The sequence below is a fragment of the Ictalurus punctatus genome, chromosome 26 (assembly GCF_001660625.3).
Source record: "Ictalurus punctatus breed USDA103 chromosome 26, Coco_2.0, whole genome shotgun sequence".
Taxonomy (NCBI): domain Eukaryota; kingdom Metazoa; phylum Chordata; class Actinopteri; order Siluriformes; family Ictaluridae; genus Ictalurus; species Ictalurus punctatus.
In genome coordinates, this window is record NC_030441.2 from 4,249,413 (window position 1) to 4,261,751 (window position 12,339).

The window sequence follows — 12,339 nt, forward strand, 5'->3', positions numbered from 1 at the left end:
ATTACTTGGTTGAAGGCATGCCTAAGGGTCTTATAACATGACTGCGCCAAAGGAAAATCCCAGAAGGCTATTCTTGCCAAGAGGGGAGGGGCAAAGCACTACCCCGCTCTCGGTGTCTCCCAGATGTGGAGCTGACGCCGATGCCCTGGCTCTGCCTCTCCCACCAAGGCTGTGCACATTCTACACCATTTTCCCCTGCAGGACCCGTCCACAAACATTTCCTTGGCTAACGCTTGAAACCCCAATTTTTTTTAGAAGTATTTTCATTACAACTTTTCACTTTACAACAAATATAGCTGCAAGCAGCAATACCGGGTTCAAGCCAACAGTCGACACCATGAGAAGCAAAAGAAGCTTTGTGACATGTTTTTGATTAGAGTCTGATGAACAGTGCATGAGGAGTTAGAAAAAAAATACACTTTCAATGATAAATAGCCAGTTATTTAAAAAATAAAATGGGTATTTCTTAGAAATGTTGTCCAGTATGTGATGCTGTTCTGAAACCACTCAGCTAGCATCTGAGCATGATGGTTATAATGCAGGAAAACTTTCAACAGTTATAAGCCAACAAAAGCCGTTTTTGCTATCTCCTGACCAATTTGAGGCAGTGTGCTGAAACTCTGCAGGAAATCTCACGGCCTGATGTTGATGACACATACCAGTTTCATCACAATCCCTCAAAGATACGGAGGTACAGCCTCAAGTTAAATTTTGCACGTTCTATAAATAAATTCGAAGCACGGTTTGAAAACGGTACAGTTTATCAAAATTCTGTGAATAATTTTTTGTCGAGAGTGCATGTAGGTGATGCAGGCCAAATTTCATGGAAATGGGACAAACGGTCTAGCAGGAGTTTGAAAAAGTATGTTTTCAATACATTTAAAAATAGTGGACAGGAAGTTTGCTCGACCATGACATAATTGGTATCACTATTCTTGGCCTGAATCACGGAATCTATCAAGACCAGTCTCATGACAGTAGGCAAAAAGTAGTCAATAGCTACTAGCATTTTTATAAACAGCATTATAATTTTTGAGTCAAACCTTTTTGAGTCCCTTTAGAGCATCGTGCCAAAGACAAACTGAATTTCGTAATGATACGCCAAGTCGTTCATAAAATACATTTTATGACTAAATTCAAAATGGCTGACAAGGAATTTTTCATATCAGTGGACTCAATATTCCCCACTGAATCTAATGAAACAAATTTGATGATTTTATGACAAACTGTTGAGATGTTATAAGAAAAAACATGCTTTTTCATATCTCGTGACCACTAGGGGGCACTGTTCTGAAACCGAGCAGTTTGGTATGCATATGCTAAAACTTTACAGAGATATACCCTCGTCCATTTTAGCATGTTCGGCTTTGAATTCATTGAAGCGCCATTCAAAAACTATATGGTTTATCAAAATTCTGTGAATAACTTTTTGTTGTAAATGTCCATGACCAATTTTGTGTAAATCAGACAAACGACCAAGCACAAGTTTGAAAAAGTACGGTTTTCAGAAAATTCAAAATGGTGGAAAAATTTTCAATGAAAATGACAAGGAAACAGGGGAAAAAAGAATTTTGTTCCTAGGGCTCACAGTTCAAAAGTTATTAACATAAATGTGAGTGCAACTTTAGACTGTTGGTGGTGCTAGAAGGATTGAATTAGAGACCAAATTTGCTGTGTTAACACATCAGACTGTCTTCTGTGTACCAAATTCCATAACTTTCCAACAAGTGGTTCTGTGGGCAGCCATAGACTCGAGTGGAAGAAGAAGAAGAAGAAGAAGAAGAAGAAGAAGAAGAAGAAGAAGAAGAAGAAAACTAACGAAAAACAAGAACAATCAACCAAGAACAACCAGGGCACATAGGCAGTTCCAGTAATGAAGCACACCTCAAAACAAGCACTCAATAGAGGGCAGAAGCATACTGTGTCCAACATTACTGATCAGTGTCTGTGTTAAACTTGGTAAGATGATCCAGAAATGCTTGCCATATACTGTACAATTTATCAAGGTTACCTATAACTCCATACCGGAACATGTGCAACATTCCCATGTGCAACATTCCCATGAGACAAGACAACTAGGTCTTAAACTGAGGGACAATTTCTGATTTCCAGAGTCTTAGAATAATGCTCTTGGCTATAATCATTCCATAAATAATGGTTCTTTGTACAGAGTCATTACGGTCCATCAGAGAGACAGAGTGTCCAAATAAAATTAATATAGCAAGAACAAATCCTGCTAAGGCTCTCCTCCCAATCATTTTTAAAAGAATGCATGGAATGATTAATTTCTTCAGAAAATATCCTTACAAAGTCAGAAATCAGATGTTTGAATCAGGTGAGCCCAACAATAGCCTATAAATCCTCCTTTCCTCTTGCAGAGATTCAAAATTAGGCAATACATGCTGCACATAATTTCTAATTTGTAAGTTTTGAAACAAGTGTGTCTTCAGAAGAGAAAACTTTTGGCTTTATTGTACCTAATGAGGGCGACTCAACAACTGAAAAGGGATGCAACCCTTTGACTATGAATGTTGTGATTGACCTGTGACACTCCTCAGTTTTTTCTTTAGTCAGCTTTCCTTTCGAAGCAAGGGAGAACAGCGTCTCAGAGATAACATTAGGTGGAGTTGTCGCCATACTAGTGCTGGCTAATGATGGGACAGATGATGAGGCACTGAGGCTATCAAACACAGTGCACTCTTGTAAATCTAAACAGTGATTCAACCGCAGATGCTTTGTCATATTGTTGGTGACAAATCTATTGTAACATATTAGCTTATCACAAATATTACACATAGCTTTTTCGGCTTCTGACTTCATAAAGTGTAGCTTCCCGCAGTCCATTGGGACTGTCGTTTACATGACGCAGATTAGCGAGGAAGGAGGTAGAACCCCAGGTTGGGTCCTCACAGATGACGTACAAAAAAAAAGATCCGGCCTATCTGAAAGTGTGGACACAAGAACCAGCCCAGGGCTGTACAAGGCCCTGAAGCACCTGCCAGCCCTAAATCGCTGCTCTTGATCACGACGCAGCTGTATAAGGGCCTGAAATAACACTGAAAACATGCTAGCTCCCTTTCCTCATGTTAATATGTAGCTTATTACCAGTGAAAACACGCTAGCTCCCTTTCCTTATGTTAATATGTAGATTATTACCACTGAAAACATGCTAGCTCCCTTTCCTCATGTTAATATTTAGATTATTACCACTAAAAACATGCTAGCTCCCTTTGCTCATGCTAATATGTAGATTATTACCACTGTAAACATGCTAACTCCCGTTATTTATTCTAATATGTCTAGTTTAATAGCACTGTTAATATGCTAGCTCCCTTTCCTCATGTAAATATGTAGATCATTACCACTGTAAAGATGCTAGTGCCCTTTCCTCATTCTAATATGTAGCTTATTACCACTGTAAACATGCTAGCTCCCTTTCCTCATTCTAATATACAGACTCTTTCCTCTGAAAATATGCTAGCTCTCTTTCTTCACACTAAAATATAGGCTAATGAACCTTGAGAACAGTTTTGTGTGTTCAACAACAACTAGAACAACAAAATATTTCAGCATGAGGACAGATTTAACTTGAGTATGCGGTATTCTTTAAGGCTTGCCTTGCCTCTGGGTTAACATGAGGATTGAGATTTAGCATATGTAAGATATGTAAACCCTGAGGCAATACCATAATTCTGTTTAAAGTTTTATGATCTTATATGCTGCCATGTTTTAGCTGAAAGAAGCTGACACTTAGGGATGCAACCCTCTCTCTGAGATGTTACAGCAGCACCAAAACTCACTCGCTGTGCCAACGCACCCTTCCACACTTCTCTGATGAGATTTGAGTCGTTCCCCGTGGCTGCGAGGGCGGAAAGGACAGAATCACATCTCTCCATCACACACAGCCCATGTCTGGAGGAACTAAAGTGTGTGTGAGTGTATGTGTTTAGCGGTGACCTCAGCGTCATCTGATACTTCCCTGATGGAGTGTGAGGTCAAGCTTTCGGTGACTCAGATGCCCTGGTGAGGGTTTTTTTTTTTTTTGGTGCCTTGGTGAGTTTTCACTTTACCTGGCCTAGTTACTGAGGCACTGCTGCACTTTTAAATATGGTCTGTGAACATGCTAACTCAATAATCTTATGCTAGCACACATGTGTGCCTACCCTAAAAAACATGCTAATTCAATATTCTTATGCTAACATGCATCTGACAGCATGCTAACTCGATATTATTATATCAACACACAGTCGTCTAACACAGAAACATATAAGCATGCTACTTGTTTCTGTCTGTCATCACACTAATACGTACTACATAAACACAAAGAGATGCTTTCTGTTGGCTGTTCCACTCTTCATTCGAAGTTACCGATCCGATCTGGGATTAGATTTGCTCACAGGTCATCAAAGTAGTGCTAAAAATGCAAAATAAACAAAATAACCAAACCCTATATTAGTATGTTTTTAGAAGGGTATGTGTTAGCATTAGGCTGGAGATTTAACATGTTTTAACTGTTAATATATGAGTTAAATTAAACGTTTTTATTTATTTATTAGCACATCTCTGTAATAACAATTGTAAATAGTCTGCACTTATATAGCGCTTTTTTTTTAACCTTAGCAGTTCTACAAAGCGCTTTACATTGGTTCTCATTCACCCATTCACACACACATTCACACACCAATGGTAGCAGAGCTGCCATGCAAGGCGCTAACTTGCCATCGGGAGCAACTTGGGGTTCAGTGTCTTGCCCAAGGACACTTCGGCATGTGGAGTCACGTGGGCCGGGAATCGAACCGCCAACCCTATGGTTAGTGGACAACCTGCTCTACCACCTGAGGGAAATTAGCATATTCTTTACGATATAGTAAGATATTTATCATATTTGGTATAACATGTTCTCTAAGTTATTTATAAATTAGCATATGTTTTCAGGGATATGACAACTCAGACCACTTTTTCCTCACTTGCTAGCATTTTATGACATCTACCAGGAGCCAATTAGTAAATGTAAAAAGACATTATGCTTATTTTATTCAGCATGTAGGTTGGTTAGCAATTTATCTAGGCAGTTTAGTCAGCTAAATAGAGGCTGTTGTTCATTTTAGCCAAATGTTAAAGGGTTAAACAGTGCCTCAGTATCTCATACAGGTGAAGTCAAGCTGTAAAGAACTCACCGGAGGCATCTGGCTCATCAAACGCTTGACCTCACACTCCATCAGGGAAAGATCAAATGATGCCAAGGTCACCGTTAAACAAACACACACACACATATTTGCTTCTTGTGATCATGGGGGTGTGTGATGGAGCAAAGCGAGAGGGAGCCAGAGGGCAAGACTCAAATCACATCACAAGTGTGGAAGGTGGCAACCAGTGAGTTTTGATGCTGCTGTAGCATGGCGGAGGGATTGTCATATCCCTGAGGTGCCCTTCAGATTTCTGGACACACTGTCTCTAGAAATACGTCAGTTCTCATTTGTCGAGTTGTGGTTTGCGCAAAAAGAACCAGTTCACTTTTAGGTGAGCTCACTTTCAAGTTTATGCTAGCCAACTTTGTTAATTCTCTTTGCTTCTTGGAAATTGCTTCCATCCAAATCTTAGTCATTGAAAAACAAGATTATTTTATTATATTTCTGGCTGCAAAAAAAAAAAAAAAAAAAAGCGGTCGGTTTTTAAAAAAATACATAACAAGTTAACCACCCAGGCGGCATGGTGGCTTAGTGGTTAGCAAGTTTGCCTTGTACCTCTGCGGTTTGAATCCCATGTATGCTGTGTAAGATAAGATAAGATAAGATAAGATAAGAAAAACTTTATTGATCCCACACTGGGGAAATTCCGTCTTTACAGCAGCTCAATTACACAAAAAACAGATAGGAAAGAATGCACATTAAATAGGAATAGAATTGAAGAGAAAAAAAGTATCTAAAAATACATATATACAATAGGAATAGAAAAATAAGAATAAAAGTAGTAAGAAAATAATAATAATAGTAATATGTACACTATGGACACCTCAACGTATGTAAAGATTTGAACAAATACAGATGAGTAACACCTTGTTTATATACATAAATGGATAAAAGTTTTATTGCACAGTTAACAATAGAGGGGTGAGCAACAAATAATAATAAATGAATAAATGTTCGTATTGCAGAATTATTGTGAATGTGTGGGTTGATGATGCAAAACAGCTAGCAGTGCTACATTATGTTGTTTTTCGTAATAAAGAGTCTGACTGCTGTAGGGATGAAGGACCTGCGGTAGTGCTCTTTCTTGCACTGTGGATGCAGCAGTCTGCTGCTGAAGGAGCTGCTCAGGGACCCCAATGTCTCATAAAGGGGATGAGAGGAATTGCCTATGATAGACGCCAGCTTAGCTAACATCCTCTCCCCCACCACCTCTATGCTGTCCAGAGGACAGACCAGGACAGAGCTAGCCCTCTTAACCAGTTTGTTGAGATGTTTCCTTTCCCTCTCTGTGCTCCCAACTCCCCAGGAAACTACTGCATAGAAGATGCTACTACATCTTCTACCACATAGCAAATGCTACCACAGTGTCATAGAACAATTTTAGCAGGTTCCCGCACACACCAAAAGACCTCAGACTCCTCAGCAGGTGGAGACGACTTTGGCCCTTTTTATACAGGGCATCTGTGTTAGTGGACCAGTCCAGTTTATTGTTGAGGTCAAGACCCAGGATGTCTCCACCCCTTATATGTCTCGACCCCTTGATATCAATACCCTGGATGCTCACAAACATAGACCGGGGTGGTCTCCTGCGGAGGTTGACTACCATCTCCTTTGTCTTCCTGGCATTGAGGCAGAGGTGGTTTAATTCACACCAGTTGACAAAGTCAGGGATGACCTCTCGGAATTCCTGATCGTTCTCTTCGGAGACTCGTCCAACAATGACCGTATCATCAGAGAACTTCTGCATGTGGCAGCTGTTCGTGTTATGCCTGAAGTTCGCTGTGTACAGAGTGAAGAGAAAGGGAGCAAGCACTGTAACCTAGGGTGCTCCCATGCTGCTAACCACCACGTCCGACATACAGTCCTGGAGCCTCACATACTGTGGTCTGTGAGTAAGATAGTATGTGCAGAGCTTGCCTGTTCTCCCCATGCTTCGGGGTTTCCTCCAGGTACACTGGTCCCCACCCCCTCCCTGTCCAAAGACATGCGTTGTAGGCTGATTGTCATTTCCAAATTGTCTGTAGTGTGTGAATGGGTATGTGATTGTGCCCTGTGATGGGTTGGCACCCCCTCCAGGATGTCCCCCTTGTGCCCTGAGTTCCCTGTGATAGTCTCCAGGCTCCCCGTGACCCTGCGGAGGATAAGTGGTATGGAAAATGGATGAATGGATGGATGGAAGCCATAATTTGTATTACATCACAATATACGTACACCTTTGTGGAAGTCATAATTTGACTTGTGTAATTGTTATTTAAACCATGTTTAAATAGCTATGTTTATACATTTGTTGATTATCTGGCCATTTTCCAACACTACAATTACAGAAGTAGTATTGTCATATTTACAAAAAGTCACAAAAAGCTTTTGAGATTATGTTTCATAGTTGCTGGAACAAGGGTGTCAGCTTGAATTTTATACTAGGTTGTTGTTACAAGTGTAAACTAGATAAAGCTTATGAAGCCAGGAGCCCCACCTCATTTGAAGGCCACCTCTAACCTCATTTCCTTTAGTTTCACTCCGTATTTCATCTTTTAATGTTGCCGCTTCTCTACTCTCCAGTTGGTACGAACATGTTCCGAAAGTTCTGACTGTATTAAAACGAGGTCTAAAACCAAAAAGTTTCATATTGAGTGATGAAATAGCACTTAAGATTCTTGATACGACATAAATCAACAGTTAGCGTAATTGAAAGTGAGGGGACTCTGTGCAGACCTGGTGATTCCCCTCATGCATAATGAAGCACCGATCGATTATTCATACGGTTTCAGACGGCTCCTCTCTAAAACACGCACATGGAGGCTTCCAAATTCTCAACCTGTGAAACGAGCCAAGAATTTTTTTCTCCCAAGACTTTTCCAATATCTACAAAAGAAACGTGACTTGTTTCTCTGAGTAGGGCGCTAAGCATGCAGCAATAATAATACGTTTTTCTTATCGCAATTGTTTGTCAGGATTTATACCACAGCGCTGTTGAATTCTGGATTCAGCTTGGTCAGAAGGTGTTGATGAATTTAATCAGAAGTTTATATTAATGTGCTTGTTCTAATGTTATCTTTCCTATAGTAAACACTTATTCACAGGGACTTGTATGGTGGACAAGCTATATACTCTGGTATATAAGACTGGTAATAAATAACATTATTTAATAAAGAAAATGTATGTAGATGAAAATGTAAAGCTTTCTGTAAGCAGATGATTATTGAATATTTATGGAAGGAGTCTCCAGTGTTAGTTAGGGAAAGACTGTTATTCATAGCTGCTATAACAGAAGTGATAATGGGAACTTGTGAGTTTGGTCTTGGTGTAAGATAAGAAACATGCAATATTTCAGTCCAAACACCTTAAGCTGTAATCACATGCTTTTGAAAGCGTAGCCACTTATTATTATTATTTTTTATAAATGAAGCACAAAAGCATGCAAATTCTGAACTGCCACGTAAACATTGCAAAGCCGTAAAATTATAGCGGTGTAAAGAAAACAACAACAATTTGAATAAACGAATAAATAAAATGCAGGGAACTGTCCAGCATCCTCAGAAGTTGTTGATTGTAAATTGTCTGTACGTCAGCTCTCATTATCTCTGTATACACGTAATGGCGCTGTGTGTTTTCCTGCGGATGTCTTTGATCATCGCGTGCATTAAGCCGGGCCGCGTCTGATTGCACGCTCGGGGTGTCACCATCAGCTTGTGCACTAATGACACTTTCACAACAAAAACAACCGAGTGGACGCACTCTCTGGGTAAAGAGCCTTGAGTGGAGCAGTGTGCTCATATATTTTTGTTTTTTTCCCCCAACAGAAGTCCTGGGGGGTGATGAGTGAGTGTGTGTGTGTGTGTGTGTGTGTGTGTGTGTGTGTGTGTGTGTGTGTGTGTGTGTGTGTGTGTGTGTGTGTGTGTGTGTGTGTGTGCATGGAGGAGAGGGAGAATAGACTGCATCACTGTGGTGCTGTGGTGTAAATTATTGACCTGTTGTTGTAGTGTTTGTATGATCGGTAAAGGCACTCTCATAAAAACTGCATGAGGATCACTGCAGTGCTGACAGGGGTGGGGCTGGGGGGGACGTGGGAGGGTGAGGGGGTGGGGCATATATTGTATGACTAAGCCCTGTGTTCATTAAAGGTTTGGATGGAAGTGCTTAGTCTGTTTAATTTTCTCTGACTCTTTATGTATTTGTCTCTCACTCAATATCTAGTTCTCTTTACTAAATCTGTTTCTCTCTGTCTCTCTCTTGCTCTGTATTTGTCTTTCTGAATCTGTCTCTTCTCCATGTCTATCTTTCCCTGTATCTGTATCTCTCTTTTAGTGACCATTTGTCACTCTATGTCTTTGCCTTTCTCTGTATCTGTGTCTCTCTGTGTCTGTAGTAAATATAACTTATATGAAACATAAAACATTATAATTGTTAAAACATTGTAATGTTTTATAATTGGATTAAGTGGGGCTTTTTTGCTATTTCTTATTATTATGAATAATGAATATGGATGTAGCTGCCAGCCATGCACTTCCTTCATATTCCCCTAATACACAGCTCAGTTTCTGCTTAGTGCTGATAGAGGAGATGTTTGGGATGGCTTTTGTAAATTTATGGTAATAATCGTGCCATCTGCTGTTATATTTTGGACAGGCCAAAAAGAAATGTGTCTGTTTCGATTTGTTATTAGTTACATTGTTTACAGAGTCTTTCTTCTTTAGGGTTATATGTGTTAGTGTCATTGTTTTTTATTTCTATATTGTGCACCCACTTAAAATTTGGGAAGAATTTGTCTTTATTTCAGCTAATTGGATTTTCTGTTTTGGATTTTATTTCATTTTTCCTCTAGGCTGTGGACATAATTTTTACATTTGTTTCAAAGATTTATTCACTCTGGATTTGGAGGCATTTGGGTGTTTGTCTTTGAGTGGGTCTTTGTATTTGGCTGAATGTTTGTGTTTGGGTGGGTGGATGTTTGTATTTGGTTGAGTGTTTGCATTTCTGTGAATGTGTGTTCAGGTGAGTGTGTTTGAATGGGTGTTTGGGTGAGTTTCAGTGTTTGTGTTTGGTTGAGTGTATTTGTTTGATTTTGAGTGTTTGGGTGAGTGTTTGTGCTTGGGAGAGTTTGAGTGTTTGTGTTGTGTGGTTGTGTTTGGGCGAGTGTTTATTTTTGGGTGAGAGTTTGGGTTTCTTTGGATGTTTGTGTTTGGGCGAGTTTGAGTGTTTGTGTTTGAGTTAGTGCTCGTGTTTGGGTGAGTGTTCCACAGGGGTCAGTTCTGGGTTCACTGCTCTTTTCTATCTACATTACATCTCTGGGGCAGGTGTTTGAGTCTCATGGCTTCTCATATCATTGCTATGCTGATGACACCCAGCTCTATTTGTCCTTCCAACCTGACGATCCATCCGTCTCTGCTTGCCTGTCGGACATCTCGGTCTGGATGAGGGAACACCACCATAAACTCAACCTGGCAAAATCTGAGCTTCTCATCATCCCAGCCTGTCCCTCAATCAACCACAAACTCACTGTACAGCTCGGCTCAAACAACCAGCCAACCAGGACGGCCAGGAACCCTGGGGTGATTCTATTTGGTGATGACAGCTTGACCTTTACAGACCACATCTCAACAACTTCACGGTCCTGTAGGTTCATCCTGTACAACATCAAGAAAATCAGACCCTACCTCACCGAACAGGCTACACAGATACTAGTCCAGGCTCTTGTTATCTCAAAACTGGACTACTGCAACTCACTACTCTCGGGCCTCCCGGCCAGCTCCATCAAACCCCTTCAAATGATTTACAATGCAGCAGCACGCCTCGTCTTCAACCAGCCCAAGAGAAACCACGTCACACCCCTCTTCATCTCCCTCCACTGGCTTCCTGTAGCCACCTGCATTGAATTCAAGACCTTTATGCTCACCTACAAGACCTTGTCTGGAACAGCACCCTAATACCTCAACTCTCTCCTGAAGGCTTACGTTCCCTCACTCAATCTGCGATCAAGCAACGACCAACACTTAGTAGTACCTTCTCAGCGTGGCTCAAGGTCCCTTTCAGGAACCTTCAAACTAACAGTTCGTCAGTGGTGGAATGAACTTCCAACCTCAATATGGACCGCAGAATCTCTCACCATCTTCAAAAAACAGCTAAAGACCCACTTCTTCTGTGAACACCTTACCAACCCATAAAATAAATTAATAAATAAAACCAATTAAAAATATATATAATTACTCTGGCACTTACACCTCTACTCTGTGCACTTTGCTTCTTCTGGAACTCAATTTACAGATTGTATGGTAGCACTACTTGTATTGTTCTCTGCTTGATATATCGCTTTGCTTATATTTTCTCATTTATGAGTCGCTTTGGATAAAAGCGTCTGCTAAATGAATAAATGTAAATGTAATGTAATGTTTGGGTGAACATTTGTTTTTGGGGGTGTGTGTTTGTCTTTGGTTTATTTTGAGTGTTTTGGTGAGTGTGTTTGTTTGGGTGAGTGTTTATTTTTGGGTGAGTGTTTTTGGATAAGTTTGAGTGTGTGTTTGTTTGTGTTTCTTTGGATGTTTGTGTTTGGATGAGTGTTTGTGTGTGTTGGTTTGTGTGAGTTTGAGTGTTTGTGATTGGGTGAGTGCTTGTGCTTGGGTGAGTTTGAGTGTTTGTGTTGTGTGGATGTTTGTGTTTGGGTGAGTTTGAGTGAGTGTTTGTTTGAGTGTTTGTGTTTGAGTCAGTGTGTTTGGGTGAGTTTGAATGTTTGTGTTTGGATGAGTTTGAGTGTTTGTGTTTGGGTGAGTTTGAGTGTTTGTGTTTGGGGCAGTGTGTTTGGGTGAGTTTGAATGTTTGTGTTTGGATGAGTTTGAGTGTTTGTGTTTGGGTGAGTTTGAGTGTTTGTGTTTGGGGCAGTGTGTTTGGGTGAGTTTGAATGTTTGTGTTTGGATGAGTTTGAGTGTTTGTGTTTGGGTGAGTTTGAGTGTTTGTGTTTGGGGCAGTGTGTTTGGGTGAGTTTGAATGTTTGTGTTTGGATGAGTTTGAGTGTTTGTGTTTGGGTGAGTTTGAATGTTTGTATTTGGATGAGTTTGAGTGTTTGTGTTTGGGTGAGTTTGAGTGTGTTTGGGTGAGTTTGAGTGTTTGTGTTTGGATGAGTTTGAGTGTGTTTGGGTGAGTTTGAGTGTTTGTGTTT